This window comes from Ostrinia nubilalis, chromosome 12 (assembly GCF_963855985.1).
Source record: "Ostrinia nubilalis chromosome 12, ilOstNubi1.1, whole genome shotgun sequence".
Taxonomy (NCBI): Eukaryota; Metazoa; Arthropoda; class Insecta; order Lepidoptera; family Crambidae; genus Ostrinia; species Ostrinia nubilalis.
This window is the reverse complement of record NC_087099.1, coordinates 4,796,886-4,814,049: the sequence shown is the minus strand read 5'-3', so window position 1 is coordinate 4,814,049 and position 17,164 is coordinate 4,796,886. Positions and strand designations below refer to the sequence as shown.

The 17,164-nt window shown below is 35.8% G+C and overlaps 1 protein-coding gene and 1 long non-coding RNA gene across 2 annotated transcripts in view; one reads left to right on the top strand and one right to left on the bottom strand.

The window, feature by feature from the left end:
* LOC135076823 (angiotensin-converting enzyme-like) overlaps positions 1 to 17,164 on the bottom strand; it is a 223,073-nt gene that overhangs the window by 113,997 nt on the left and 91,912 nt on the right. The window lies entirely within an intron of this gene.
* LOC135076482 (uncharacterized) lies at positions 14,993 to 15,648 on the top strand. Its single transcript, XR_010258268.1, has 2 exons — positions 14,993 to 15,190; positions 15,366 to 15,648. It is a non-coding gene; the product is annotated as an uncharacterized LOC135076482 (long non-coding RNA).

The window sequence follows — 17,164 nt, the reverse complement described above, 5'->3', positions numbered from 1 at the left end:
TGATACCTACTGAATATAAATATACCTCTATAACTACTTAGTTACGCCACGCTTACGTAGACGGCTAGTCGGCGTAACTTTTCATTCAGAGAGCGATTGAAACTTTACCCGTAAAGGAGGTAAAGGTTAATAGGAAAAACAGTAGTTACGCTATCTAAATTACGTAATTACGCAGCGTAACGTAAACATTGTAATTCTTGGCGTATCTCATAGTAAGGAATGCCGTATCGTAAAATATTAGAGTAGTGCGTTAGGGCTGTCTCTACTATATTTCAGTAGCAAAAATATTTTTTCGTGGTGGATTTTTATTTCAAATCGAGCAATTAATTAATGTATTATAAAATTAAGAGTTTGAAATATTTATTACAAAAATAAAGTCCAAATGATATTATTTGTGTTTTTACACGGATATTTGTGTCTTGAGATTTTTTTGAATCACCATTTACCTACTTCAGATTATTCAAAACTCACTCAGATAAGTGTGTTTTAAAATACACTCGAATCTGTACGAATTAAAACCTTCTTTTGAGCTGTAATTTACAACAACTTATTTTGATACGAATTTAATTTGCAAGTTACCAACAAAGTATTTCATTCTTGCTTGATATTCTCCTAAGTAGACTTGCGCGTAAAAACATTAATGCTTTAAATTATTACGAGCTCATTGTAGTAGATGCTGGCACCGTAAAGTTTTGCCCTCATTTCTATGCCTTGAATAATGAACCGAGAAATCAGAGCAATGTAAAATAGAGACATCCCTATTCAGATGCCTGGCGCTTCGCCAGTAGGGCTACTCCGTAATACCTTTTACGTACTTTCAGTTCTATCTGTCACAGTCGCTCACGCTGTCATCTTGATTTGCGTAAAAGAGAAGGAAACATGCGAAGTTTTAGTTGACGTATTTGGAAATAGCCCCCCAGATGTATTACTAGTGGTTCGACCGCGGATCCGCTCGCTTTGACTTCGTGACACTCTCGTAATTAGGCTTTTGTTTTTTCTCCTCTTTGCGCTTTTGCGAGGCGTAGGTTCTGCGGTAGTGAAAATATCGCATGTTGCCGTTCCATTTCTTTTGAGTTATAGGGTTGTGTGGATTTAGGCCAGACAAATAGGTTGAGTTTTTTTTCTCTTGTAACCATTATAAACTCAATAGCTACTTGTACCGTTATGATAAAGTTTGCAGTTCTATAATTTTAAAGTTAAGATAATGATATATTCAATCGAGTCGATAATGTAGTCACTTATAAATACTAATTTGCAATAAAAATGTGTAGCTTAATGTACTCTTAAAGTATCCACACATCGAAATCAAAAGATCTTCCCCACTGTATCTAACAGACATAACAGATTGACAGACACTAGTCCAAATTTTTTTATAGTTATAAATTAACTAAGAGTAGGCGCACACATGCTGAGTGGATACCTTTTCAGTATCATTGTAATTACCTACTCATTAAATAATGTTAAGTATTGTAAGTGTATTGTCGATGATATCTAATAAACATTTTTTCTTCTTCTTCTTCTTCTTCTTCTTCACACCGTTGATTTTTAGTTGGCCGATAGTTGTGCCCGATTTTAAATTGTATGAAGAATCGGCTAAATCGAATCGGCGTAGTGTGCGCACTCCCATACATGCCCATACTGATCAACTGCCCGACTAAACTATCGGCCGACGAAAAATCAACGGTGTGCGCCTACTCTAAATCGATAAGACCTCGCTTACAAAACGTAGCAGCGTGTTTTTCACAGTTACACCGGAACAAAAGACATTAAGTCAATATTTACGACCGAAAACATATTTTACGAACACGCTTGACCGGTTCATTCATGTTACAAGAGTTACAAAAAGCACAGCCATTGTCAAACTTTGTCACGTACGTCATATTTCAAAGAACGAGACTCGGAACTGCCTCGAGACGGTTTTTATGTTCTGCATCGTTGTAGGTTTTTGTTGTGATAAACAATTTTGTTTTTTCATGTAAACAATGTTATAAGAAATAGACAAATGCTTGTTAAATAGTTGTTAAACAGGAGACTTTTTTTTTCCAGGACGAGTTCTATTCATGATAATGATATCATGCGTCAGTCGTTCAGGAATGTTTCATAGCCTTCCTGAAATGTGCACATGATCATTTACTAACGTAATTATATGATCAATAAATTAATTTGCATGTTTAGAATTAGTTATAAGTAATCTCTACAACTCTTTATTTACATTTTTAAAAGAAAAAATATAGAAGATCCTGAATGTTGCTGAAAGCTACTAAAATAGGTTCTAACCTAATCTCTAGATCAAAGTCATATTTCTGTGGTAAAAAATATTTGACACCCTTCCTCTGTACATAACTGAAAGAAAAGATTACATAAAAACTTTTAGACACAGCCAAAGATCCTAGCGAAGCTGCAGACTGAATCTAGTTACTTACACTATTTACTGTCCCAATGTTACATAAAATCCACAACATGAAATGCTACAGTACATAAAATACCGCACGAAACTGGTTTGCTGTTGCGAATGAGAGAAAAACAAACAAATTCCCGTGCTAACAAAAGGAGAGGAACTAATAAATTAGGAATTATCGCGCATCCCTTCTGAATGATCCCTTGCATTGTATTGATATTATTATTCGTGGTCCATTTAACCGTGTTGATGATATTTTCGTTATTTTCCGTGTTTTCACAACGTGTGGCAATCACACGGTTATTCAGATACTTATTATTTCTGTGGTTTATCGGCAAAAATTATCATGAATTTGGCGACTGGGCTTAATAGCTTTGTATATTATTTGGACCAGCATGGGTCAGCTATTTGAATTTTCTGACAATACGTGTTTTTAGACAATGTGACATTCGTTCGTTATAGTTTTCGATTCGATAAAGTTGCAGATGTACTCGTATAATTTCTTAATACTCAATATTAATAAAATACCAATCTTTTACATCATTAATCACTAATAACAGTAATTTCACACTTCCTGTCATTTAAGACAACAATTTAGCGTAATACAAGTATAATCACACGTCTAGGCAATTACTGCTCTCAAGAATTTAATAATGGGACTATAATTTAACATTACTCGGTAATCATAGAGTGCAGTATTGACTGAGATCATTACTTTAGATGGAATCATTATTATAATTTTGTACAGGTAACAGCAAATCAAGTGAAAGACGTTGACATCTTAGATACACGATACACCGCAGAATTCAGACTTTTTGTCGGCTGATAGTTGGGTCAGTTTCAAATTTGTGTAAGGAATCGGCTGATAAGTACCAAATCGATGTAATGCGCCTTTAGTCTCAGAATGTCCAATTTGCAAAATGTCAAGTAGTAGCAAACTGTCAGTCTCAAAATGTCAAAGTCACAAAACGTCCATGTCGCAAAATGTCCAAGTCTCAAAATGACCAAGTTGCAAAATGTCCAAGTCTCAAAAGTTCAAAATTTCTAATAGAATTGCTTCTTAAGCAACTTTTGCGACTTGGACATTTTGAGACTTTGACATTTTGCTACCACTTGAAATTTTGCAAATTGGACTAAACTAAACCGTAATGCGCACTTCCATACACTGATTACCAGACCGACCAAACTATCGGCCGACTAAAAGTCTGTGGTCTGCAGGGTGTCTTACTAGCATGTAGTAAAAATGTAACTAAATATAATAATATGTAGGGCCCCCGCTGAAAATCAGTTTCAAGACAAGCCCTGGCGGTCTTGATGTACGTTGAGCGGGTGCCTTTTTGTTAGAGGGGCACAAGCAGTTAATTGTCCACTTGTTTATTTCTCTCTGTTTTAATCTATGTCTTACCTGCTTGTATACCTTTCTTGCAAATAAAAAGTTTTCTATTCTATTCTATTCTATTCTATTCTAAATAATCTGACGTGCCGACTAGCAATAGTTTAGACTAGCAACCCTTTGTTCACTAAATTAATAAAAGTCACCTCCACCAAATTTAATGGTCAAAGTTGCAAAAGTTTGGACATTTTCCTAGCAGCATAATCAGAAACTAAACTTTCACAAAATTTTGTAAAATGATTTTCGTAACTTTAGTGCATAAATTCACTTGCACGAAAACTGAAAAGGAATGAATAAGATATTAACACTTAAGAAAATTAATAAAGTTACTTCGATGAGTCTTCTTAATTTCAAACTCGCAAAGATATAAATAAACAACTTGAAACCGCTTTATTTAGTGTGAGAAGCGACTCTAATCGCTAAGAAATTTTAATAACTTACAAAGATTGACAAGTGATGATCATAATCACCACCAAAGTGTCTGAGAAAAAAATTTTGTACTACTAATTCCGTACCTACCTTCATATTTTCTCTAACTATCGTACTAAACTTTAAAAATTCATCCGTACTAATATTCATGAGAAGCAACTGTCTGTTTGTTGTCACATTTATACCGAACCAATTTGTCCTTTAAGACCTTTCTGAAGACCACGGACAATGACAGAGTATTTGGCTAAAATATTTTAGTACCCAATAATCTGTACTATCCTTGACTGCTGTTAAGTGAGTTAAGTGACCTACGATTGCGGTCAAATACCTGCCTTGTCTTGCAAAAAAAATATCTTAATTATTTTTAAACAGCAATTAGCGCACGCAAAACTAACTGTCATCAATACATCACAGCGGCACGTTTGTATGACAGAACAATCTCCAAGGCGGTCGTGAGCTATCATGCCGTCTGCATTCCTATACATAATTATATTCTAGTCAGCCATAAGAACAGCTCGCCGCGTATTTTAGGACGTGGCTATAATGTCAGACGGCGCGACTGGCCTGTAATAATGGAATAGCAACGTCATATTGACGTCGACTCAACTCTAGCTTAGCTTTATGCCTACGCATTTGTTAGCAAAGAAAAAGGGTTACCATACCATAATATTATTATTTTAACTCTTGCGTTCTTTCTGTAGTGAATTTGAAGCAGATTTCTGAAAAAGCATACGGAAATAATTATAGCAAATATTTGGTTATTAATGTAGGTATTTAAATGAAATATCAATAATATTGTTGCTTCTCTCAGTTTAACTTAAGATTAAGCGAAGGACTGTTAACACAAGCTGTGAATAAGTAACAAGTAGGTATTGAGCTTACTATACATAGTATTGTCATTTAACGATTTCTTAAAATTTATATAATTCTATAGGCTTCATTTTTAGTTTTCTAATTACTTACGTATTTTTATCACAAAATACGTTTAAAAACACGATTAAAAATAATTTCCGCTGCCTCTTACATCAGTATTGCTGCCTTATTCGGCGTCATTGATGTTGTTTTATTGCTGAATGATTTGCAGATGTCGGGCTTCGTTACATTAGAGCTGCTGATGCTTCGGGACTGATACGACTCGAATAACGCTCTTTTGTTCTTTACGGCCTTCGGAGTAAATGTGTTTTATGTCAGACGGACACTTCGAATTAAAATGTGCTTTACGTCAATGGACTTAATTACCTACACAATAGCTAATATCTGTGGTAATACTTACAACTGTAAACTAAGCGAATTTGAAGTCCGTGAGATGTAATGAATTAGTTCCCGCAAACAAATTGGATAAAATTTGATTTTGAATTTAACATGGCACCTTTTTATTTCCAGGTATTGGTTCTTATAGATTCTTTTTTTCTACAGGAGGTTAGAATAAATTTTACTGTAGGATAGTACTATATAATATAAAAGAATTAAAACCTTTACGCCATTTCCATCACATAGAGTAGGGATTTTTTTAAGTAGTTTTATACAAAATTTTACTATCAGTTTCGCTATAAAATATTTTCTCAATTTCCAATTTATGTCATTGTGAAGGTAAAGAATAAAACACTTAAAATCTTCTCCAGCGACATCAAACTAATTCTTAAAACGAACATGCTCCCATGCTTTATCTCAACGAACCGTTTATCTTTGTACAAACAAAAGCACATCAAGTTAATCACAGGCTCTTATATCCTTGGAATAAGTGCTATTTTGTAAAAATGTAGTCTATTGTGTTAACTGTACCTCGTCTCACATATTCAATTTTCCTTGTCGACGTAAACGACGTCAATTTGATACGCTGCGAGTTCATTTGATACAAAGATTTCCAAGATAAATTATGTCTCTGGAGAGATCTCTATGTTGGAGTACTTTTACTTTTTACATTCAGCGTACATCTTCATATTCACTTAAGGCTGGTTTTAGAGTCACGCTGACCGCTCGCTGATCGTCGGCACTGACAGAATTAAAAATGTATGTAATTGAAGGGATCGTTCGGCGCCGACGCTTCATACATTTCGGCTGTCAGCGCTGACAGTCAGCGTGATTCTAAAACCAGCCTTAATCTTCGAATTATTAGTCCCACTGTAGGACCAACCTTTCTAATGTGAATCGACAAATGGAAGATTTGGCTTACTCTCTCCTACGGTAGCTTGACGGCTTATATCTCCGTACATAGTCTGAAACAGGGCTGCTCAACCTTTTGAAGAGTCGGAACTGGATAAACGGTGGATTCAGTTGTTAAAGACGGGCCACTTACATTTCCTATTTCAGTTAGGTACTCTCAGGACAAGCCCAATAAAAACTTAATTATTAAGATCAAACCATACTTGCGCGTGCCACTTAAAATTCCTTTGCGGGCCTGGGGTTGAACGAACAGCCTTATTGGCTGAAAGATAGTTTATGTGATAGACCCATGTTTCAGAATATAAGGGTTTTTTTTTTGTCTATGTTTCAGTGTTTTCCACTTCAATTTTAATTTCACTGTTTCTGAGTGCTAAAGTGCTCCATTTATTATTAAAAAACTCATCAGTGTCAATTAAAGTTGGAAATATCATAAGTGTCAATAAAATTTGGAAATAATGTCCTTCCTCTGCCTTTAAGTAAGATAGGCATTCTGAGACACTACAAATACTATCAGATTTTACAAAATTTGGGATAAAGTTAATTTTCCGTGGAATTCCTCTCTGTTATTCATAATTACGATTTTCTGTTTTGAAGCCCTTAATAAAGATAGATACTTCAAGTATCTACATAATATTAATTTAATTTTGCTATATTCATGAGCTGAACAGCGCTCCTTTAGAAAACTATTTGGAGAAACGATGTTTTCTTTATTAAAAATCCCGGGATTTTACTTGTATAAAGGTATTTCTATTCTCCTAAGGTGGATACGGTCGGATTTAGGATGGAATAAATATTCAAGGATCATGGGATAGTTTTGACATGCAGACTGGGTTTGTCCCTGGGGAGACCTGGGATATTCTACCTTTTGTTATGGTTCCAGAGGTTTTGTTCATTTCACTTTTATTAGATGTATCACGAGATTTTATAACCTCCGCCCTCATAGAGAAATGATTTTATTGACTACTAACTTTTGATAGCGGCTTTTCCCGCGTGAGTTTCATTTGTCACAAAAATATCACTTTTTTATATCAAACACACGTAAAATAATAGCCAATTCGATCAATTTAATGAACCCCATATTTCGTACCTTATGATTTTCGTAAACAACTACGAGTAACAAAAAGTAAACAATCTAGAAACACGCCTAAAGCTATGGAATATAAATAGCATTCTTGTTTTATTCCCGCGAAAGAAAACCAACAAATTGTTATCTCTGGATTATTCAAGTTTTTTTGCAGGAATTTGATAACAAACATCTGCTACCCGAGTACGTTGACTTTCCTTATTCAGACCGAAAATATGTACCTATTTTTGTTTAAAGCCAATTCCGGGCGTCTTTTTGGGCGGCAAGACCTTGTTTTTTAATACAATTTTGCTCTTAAGTATGTAATAACACCGTTATTTTTTATTTCTATCATCATGGCTAATTCCATTGAGAGTTTCCAGAAGTTGTCGGCTTACGGTACAGCCCTTTACAAATTACGGTGCCTATGCTGTAACTATTTTTATTTCTCCCAGCCCTTTTTCCCATTTCTAATTGGGGTCGGCCTAATCGTGCTTCTCCAAGGACCTCTTTTCTCCTCCTATGTTACTGACGTCCATGTTAATCGGTTTGAAACCTTGAAAGGTCTGACCTTGGCACACCTTAATGGCAGTTGTGCCTGAACGCCTGCATGAGGAAATACCTGTTCAGAAAATGGTAGGGGTTTGATAATTTTGGTTAGGATTAAAATAGAACCCTAAATTTAAGAAGTAGAAAAACATCTACTGCACCTACCACTTAAAGCACTAAAAACATGTGAGCGATGGTAAATGCAACAGTCACTTTAATAAAACACACGTTTCGTTTCTCCATCTATTATTGGTGTCATGTCAGACTTGTTGATTCTCATATCCGTCTAAGTTAATGTTACTACTAAAAGATTTAAGAAACTTACTTCTAATTGGGTCTTAATTCTACACGCTTAAAGTGGTCGTCACTCTGAGTACCTATTTCGAAAGTTAAGTATGAAATGGAACGACTAACCAGAACTAGCGTAGGGTTGCCAATTTAAAATAACTGTTTTTTACATCTTACGTTTCCGTGTAGTTTAACAAGTTATTTTCCTGACATTTGAATGGGAAAATAAATTGACCTACCTAAGAACGATCGTGGGTTGTTTTGATTGACAATTAAAATCATGCAACGCGAGTTATGAAATTGATTGAATTTTGCCTCTTCTTTCAATCCACCCACGTTTCATGATGAGAGACAATGACGGTCTCTCATTTTTCTTGAGGTAAGAAGTATATAGGCTTATTGTTCGACTTTATCTTGGTGAAATATTTTATTATAAAATTACTTTGGGCTGAATTAGTTTATCTTGTCAATAACTACAGCTCGCCGGATTTTGGCCGAAGGCCATCGGAATTAAGTTATCCCAAAAGCGGCGAACAATCTAGCACTATTGAGGTTGCCAAATAGGTGTCGGCGATGTGTACAATACCATTGAAAGCCATGAAGATACTACGGTTCCGTTTGTTTTTGACCGAATTGCAAAAAGAAGCTAAAAGGGTGGAACGACAGAGCAGTGACAGAAACAAAATTCATATTACTAAAATACTTTTGATCAAAATGGCAATATAAATTATCGTAAGGACATCAGATTCATCAAACAAAAATTATATTCAGGTTTTTCTAAGACTGATTTTTTTTTCAACATTTTTAGCAGTTACTAACTAAATAATACTTGTGGTTAGAAAAATAACCACCAAAAATATTTTATTGATTGTGCCACCCCTGCATAGATGAAGCTCAGGGGTGCTAAATAACGTCTCACCTACGTCACGGAGGTTGAAATAAGAGCCCTCATCCCGACCTTTGATACGATATCTGAGATCGAGGTATACCTCTGATTACTTTGAAATACAATTTCTTCATCGTGAGGTGAATAAGATCGAATAACCAATATGTGGGCGCAGTAGGATGATTGGGTTTAGGGATTTATTTTTTTAAAGAAACCTTAGAGGGATCAAAAGCTTGTAATAAGCTGATAATAAGTATTCACCACCACTCATTGATCTTCAAAACACTAAGACTTGATGAGTTGATGAGTCTTTAGTAGATATCTGAGGATTAGGTTAGGATTGACCGGGGTATGTAATGTTTTAAATAAGTAGTAGTACTAAGGAGCAGCCGTAGAATACCAGATACCATTTTTATTATAAGTACCTATAGCAACTTAAGAGGTGCACATAATCGTGCAGCAAACCTTAATTAAATAAACACAGTAAACCTTTTACTGAAGCTACTTCAAGTGATCCTGTGTATTTTAACAAAAAAAAGTATTCTTAATTTTTATTTACAGCGTAAATAAAGAAAATGTCTGTCCTAAACAAGACTGTTAACTTAGGCCTGTCACGAGAATAATTCCGAGACAAACGGTTGTCTTAGCACTCAAGCAAAATAACAAATGCTTTTATCCAGTAAAAGACATTCTGCGCTATTGCTTTTGTTATTTTTGTCTACCGAATTCAGGTCCTTGTAGTAAGAACAAGTTACCGATACTTTTTAGGCACAATATTGTGTATATACTGAAGTGTGACTCGGCTTATCCTTTACAAGAAGAAACTAGCTTTTGCACGCAGCTTAGCGCGCGTTCAAATTTGAACCCCCTTTTCATCCTCTTAGGGGATGAGTTTTGAAATGATGATTAAGTAGGTACGTCAAAAGAAGCTGGTAGGGTAAAAAGATTATGAGACATGTAGAGGCTCCTTAAGAGCATATGACGATTTGTAAGAACTATTTATTAGTCTAAACAAATAAAGAAATTTTGACTTTGACTTTGACTTTAGAACTGTCTACATGTCTTTCAGCACCAATCATTTAGTTGTTTGAGCTGTGTGCTGATAAATCAGTCAGTTAACAGTTGCCTTTACAGTTTTGCGGCGACATTAAGGACTCTACACACCAACCCCGCCCACAGCCGAGCTTGGTGTCGGCGCCTATATTTCAAAAGAATCATGTCAATTACTTTTAGGTACTTTCTGTGACCTTTGACAACATGTCAAAAGTCGACTACTCATGTCGGCGGGAGGCTGCACTATGTAATAAATAAAGTTGGACAAAGCCGCGGGCAAAATCTATACAGGATAAGTATCCTCAAATGCTTACTCATAAGACGTTTGTCAATATTCGAAAACAACCCGGTATGTTTTATACCCGCCCTAAATAAATAAAGCAAGCTCTCATTAACTCGGCGAAGAAACTCGATACCATCGTAATTTTCTGTCAGATAAATTCGTTATTACGATGGTTATAGAATTTTGCTGCACATTCTTTGAGAAAATACAACGCAAAATAGGGGTGTATTGTTATGAAAATAAGTAAACTACAGACTACACTCGAAGTTGTTGACAATTATGTATACCTGGGACAAACAGTCCAGTTAGGTAGGGCCAACTTCGAGAAAGAGGTCAATCGTCGAATCCAACTCGGCTGGGCAGCGTTCGGGAAGCTACGCAATATACTCACGTCCGAAATACCGCAGTGTCTCAAGACAAAAGTCTTCGAGCAGTGTGTGCTGCCAGTGTTGATTTATGGATCTGAAACGTGGTCGCTTACTATGGGCCTCATAAGAAGGCTCAAGGTCACCCAAAGGGCGATGGAGCGGGCCATGCTTGGAGTTTCCCTGCGTGATCGAATCAGAAATGAGGAGATCCGCAGGAGAACCAAAGTGACCGACATAGCTCGCAGAATTGCTAAAACCAAGTGGCAGTGGGCGGGGCACATAGCTCGTAGAGACGATGGCCGTTGGGGCAGAAAAGTTCTCGAGTGGCGACCACGGGCTGGAAGACGTAGCGTGGGCAGGCCTCCTACTAGGTGGACTGACGATCTCGTAAAGGTCGCGGGAAGAGCCTGGATGCGGGCAGCGCAGGACCGTGCATTGTGGAAAACCTTGGAGGAGGCCTTTGTCCAGCAGTGGACGTCATTTGGCTGAAACGAACGAACGAACGAACAGACTATAGTTGGTTGAAACATGTAACAAAACATGTAACGTTATTAAAGTATATTATAATGCAATTTCAGACTCGATAATATTATTAGACAGACATAAATCTCAAATACTGAAATATTTTAATATGCATAATACCGTTTTACCGTTATCTTTATGAGTATCCAAATAAATCGATATTCAAAAATTTATGGTGCATAAAATCGCAAATACACCTCGCCATTCTACGAACGTCACATTTGGCAGTCATAAACCTATATTAATCTCTATATCTATAGTCTTCCGTTCCTTTAAACCTAAACATAGATCTATAAGATAGTGTAGTTATAGCTATGTATCCTCTTCCTTTACTCCTAATTTGTAGGTGAAGTGATAAAAACCAAGCCTTCGGGCCTCCTATGGAGCTACTACCGGGACACTTGTGCATACAAACGAATAACAGATAAAGTTTTTTACGCATTCCACTATTTGGCTAGGCGCCAATAGCCTATAAATGCGTGACGCATCGTAGCTAGGTGAGTACGGTAAACACATTGAATACAGAAGTAAAATATACAAAAAAGCCCTGCTAGACCTTTGTTGGCTGTTATTAGAATTGTCTTTAGTCGTGATTGTGTTTACCTACAAGTAAGTAAGTTCGAATGAAAAGTAGAGAGTATACCTAGGTACGTAAGTGCCGCTGAAAGACAACAAATTCCACAATCAGGAATACCCTTCAAACTAATAGTGTTTTGTGCATTTTAAGACTTAAATAAATATGAGTCTACACTTATCAGAAACAAACCTGATAAGGATTTAAAAAACGCAGGAAGATTTAATGAGTGCTACTGACAACGCCACTCTTGTAGCGGAGTTTTGGGCTGACACTGTATAGGTTTGTTGTGGAGTGGACACGACTAGAAGAAGAAGAAAAAGACAGTTTTATTCCTTCTGTGTATCTTCTTAATTTAAGTAAGTCTAACTGGCTGTTCCATTCATGTCGTGGTGTGCCACGACATGACATAAAACATTCTCAAAAAGAACCGTCGCAGTAAAGCGGCGAGTTACACAGCTCCTTTTTGTTTGTACGATATCCTGAAGATATTCGGTCCATTAATACAGAAGACTGTTGACGGACAAGAGCTTCAAGTCAGCAGGATGATCAGGGAAAGATAATACAAATGGGAAGTTACAATTGCTTCTGTTTGCTTCAATTTTAGAAAATTCTTCGAGACCATCCAAATTCCTGGATTGGGACTTCAGTCAGTAAGTATTGCAAGTCATTCAGAAATTGCAGGTAAAGTACGTGTCCTATTTAGGCACTAAGCCTTTAGCCTGAATTGTGAAATCCTACGTCTATTTTGTTTTGTGAATGATTTAGATCTCTGCAGCGTACTAGAGAATATAATAATATTATGTCCTTTCCGACTGAAATGAGCTTTAATGTCATCAACTGAACATAATATATTTCACTGTTAGCATTATTACTACTTTATGTTTTCATAGAAATGCATTGAAATACTCTATATTATTATTTCACTTTCTACTTGCCTTCACGACAGACGTGGTCCCGTTAAGTTTACTCAATTCCTTTAATTTCATTACATAAAAACTTTATCCTGACTGTTACAAACACAACAAAAATAAGAATTAAAGAAATCGGTCCAGCCCTTCACGCGTGACCAAGGAAAATTGGGATTCATTTTTATTCATTCGAGAAGTCTAAGTATATCTTTTTTCAACAAGTTCAAGACCTACTTACCTATTGCGTTCATACAATGGATTTATAGCAATGCTACTGATATATTTTTTACTCACTTGTGTACATTGGCACCCTAAACCATTCTCGCACAGTTCATCGCACTAGTTAATACCAACAATAAATTCCTTGTAGCCGTATCATAAAAATATGTCTTCATTTTTATTCGTGCCCGGGTATAGAACGTAACTTTACCAAAAGGGCGAGCTTTTCCAGGGATTGGTAACCTTTATTCTAAGTGAAGATTTCTCCAATTCATGCCCTTTCTTTTCTATTGTAATTCTGAAGCGACAGGTGGGAATCCTTAAGCCTCTTATATGACGTTATTACGTATTACTTAGGAAGAGTTTATTTGTATTTATTCAAGGGGATTTTCGAAGACTTAAGTAGGTACTATGACTTTAAGTTCTAAAATTAGTGGTGGAATTAGACATGTAGAAAAAAAACAAGTTTTTTTATTTTGCTAAGCTAACAATTTATCTCATTTCTTCTTAAGCTGAAAATTCTGCGAGTTAATACAAATAGTAATGAGTTAATACATTGCTAGTTAATAAAAATACTAATAAAACGAACTAAAATCCAAATTCCAATTTATTAATTCCTTTCAGAACGAAATCTAAATCGGTTAAACCGCAGGAAAGCACAAGCATAGATAGGTAGGTATATTAAAAAAAATGTTTTAATTATGTTATGTGTGGGGAGATATTTGTATGTTAATTATTATTAAGTAGGTAGTTAATGTATTATCTTCATTGTCACAATAGGACCTCCTGTAATGACAGTGAAATGTTGATGAAAATAAATAAAATAAATACCTAAACAAAAATCTCGGTGTGAGGTCTAACTTCCAACCTAACCTCTGCCATCACGATTTGATAAGCGGGCTAAAGATTTCGTAATTAGTTTACTTGTTAAAGCGACCATTTATGTAGGTCAAATCTTAATTGATACCGATAACATTTTAATAAATAAGATTTACGAGTTTAAGACCGATATTGAAACGATAACCCAATAATTCTGCTCATATGACATTAAATTGCGAGCCAAATAAAATATGTCTCCAGTGGTTTAGTAAGTGGGATAATATCTATCTGTAATACTATTTTTCGATGTGCAGCGATAGTAAAATCGGGCCTTTAAATCATCTTTATTGACTACAAGTTTTTTTTGGTAGGAACGGGAGCTTACATTACCTAACATTACGTGAGACTTAAAACAAGACCATTTAAGATTTTTTTACAACTCAAATCCGTCTGCTTTTCTTAGGCGCGGTTTTTTGATTCGTACTTAGTTAAAATAACAAATTTTATTGTCAAGTGGTTGAATATCAGAAAAAAATGTTTTGCGAACAATGGTTAGCTTGACTTTTAGTACATTTTACAACAATTTGTTAACATTTTATTAATATTTAACCATTAGTAGCAAAATTTAACAATAGTTATTTTAACTATGAATCAAAAAACTGGACCTTAGAGGTCAAACATTAAACATTTAGTAATTAAGAATCTAATGTGATTACTTTATAGCTTTTACGTTTTCACTCCATTCACTCCATTCACACAATTTTGCATTAAAGCGTACCTACCAAACTTACCGTCGGCACCTTCTTATCTAAGCCATTACGGTAACAAATTATACAATGGTTAATTATTATGCGCACTGTATACTGCAGCAGTTAACTAAAATGGTTCAAATTAACATACAAGACCTGAGGCCTAATGTTAAAGCTACAACAGTATAACCAACAATTTACATAAACTAGTTATATGGTTAATGTATAAGTAAAGTAGCTGTGCCCGCGACTTCGTACGCGTGAAAATAGTTTGAATAATATTTCCTGTTTTTGCAACCTTTTAATTTACTGCTCCGCCCCTATTGGCTCTGTGCACGATTACAGCGCCAACTAGCGTCCACAACTTTGAGGGCTCTGTCACATTGACATTTAGGTCGTATATTTGTGAAAAAATATCGAAATGAAAAAATAACAAATATTTTCGACTAATAAATTGTTGTGATACCACGATTTGGGTGGAAAAAAGGTTTTGAAATCATTTTGGTCATTCAAATCAAATGAGGTAAGTCCAAAAAATGTGTTTAATTTTGATTGTGTCAGGGTTTGTTTACTTCATTTATAGTTGTAGTTTTACAGTAAAACAAAAAGAAAAAGCTACTTTAACGGTTTCATTATATAACAGTAAATATATTTAAATGTTCCTGTATCGCTAGTAATAAATTAAATATCGTTTTCAGATCGAAATGAGTATTGTTTTGAAGACCGGGTTTGTGAGTTTTACAATATCAAATTCAAACCACAAACCGTATTTAAAGGAAAGTTGTTGGTATTGGCTGGACAAGTCCGAGATGTAGAAGAATTCAGAACAAAACAAGGGCAGAGTTCAATAATTCACGCTCTCATCATAAGGCAAACATCTGTGCACAACAACTACTGTGACTCATTTTTGTACTACCACATTGTATAGTCTAGTTATTTCCAAATTGTAAACGGCTATTAAACCAGCCCTATCGAAATACAGTCCACTCTTTTATTTAAGTTCCCAGTAGGACCCTTTTCATGCGATTAATTAATGATATAAAAATGTATTATGTAGAATCGCTTTGCCATTGACAGATACATCTGATGGCAGAGCTTACATTATTTCTACTTTTGACCACCATGAGCGCTGCGATAGATTATGTTACCCCCACCTAGTACTTCGCACCCAGCGAATTGGCTGTAGGGTGATGTTATTATAGCCTAGCCTTCCTCAATAAAATATTTTTTCAAATCGGAGATAATAATTCCTGAGATTAAGGCGATTATCACACTGCACCGCGCTCCGCCGCGGTACGCGGGACGACAGATTTAATTATTGTATGCAAGTACCTCAGTTTGTATAGAAAACACGCGCGGCACAACACACTGACAACGCGTCTGCGCGCGGGATTTTTTATATGTAATCACGCGAATCGCGGTGGAGCTCGGTGCAGTGTGATAATCATCTAAAGCAAACAAACAAACTCTACAGCTCATAATATTAGTATAGATACTGTTAATGTAATAAGTAAATAGAGCACTTTCTCCCATATAGAACTTCAATGCATAAGGGACAACCCGTTTTTCGCCTCAATGAAAGGGTTTGAGCGTGCGTTAAGAAAATTCATAGTAAAGTAATCTAATAGATTTACCCGCAGCCGCTCGCTTGAATTCCAATAAGTTTATTGAGTAAATATAAAATAGCGTCATAAAATTTTTGCTGCGGTTTATACTTATTGCGTTGCGTGTTACGATTTTTGTTTTATGCTCAAAAATGTTTTTATTATTTTTTTACGTTAACAATATCTATAATATTTTTCATACTATAACTCGATGCGCAGAATGCAATATTATTAATATGCATTGTTTAAGACTTAGTCTAGGCGCAGACCATCGACTTTTTGTCGGCCGATGGTTGGGTCGGGCTTTTAATGAGTATATATGAAAGTGCGCACATTGGATCGGCCGAATCTTCATAAGTGCAAATGAAAATCGGGCACAACTATCGGCCAACTAAAGGTCGATGGTCTGCGGCTCAGCTTAGTAATGTTTTTTAATTCTACAAAATTCCACATAATAATAGGAAGACGTGGCGTATATGCGGTGTATGTGTAACTTGATGATGCATTTTTTTACAATCTGTCGTACTTTTTCCATGACAACATCAACAATCTTGGCCAAGCGCATCGTATAACCAAGACTTTATTCTCCATCACTTTGCATCCATTACCAATTCAGTGATCCAGCCCCCAATCGGTCAATTTGGACTGACACGCGACCACAATCCCGTATCTGGAGTAGTGATCATGAAAATTTACGACGTGCCATAGAACAGAGACGCACAGACGCGCCGACGCCCTATAAACAAAACTAAATGCCCTGTCTGACACGGTCTGTGGAAATTACTGGCTTGGATTAAATGGTAGTCATATTAATTAGCAATGAGTTCTATTAAATACTCGATTAGATGAGTTTTGATAAAACTACAGGAAATCCTAACTGGACAGAGCAGATA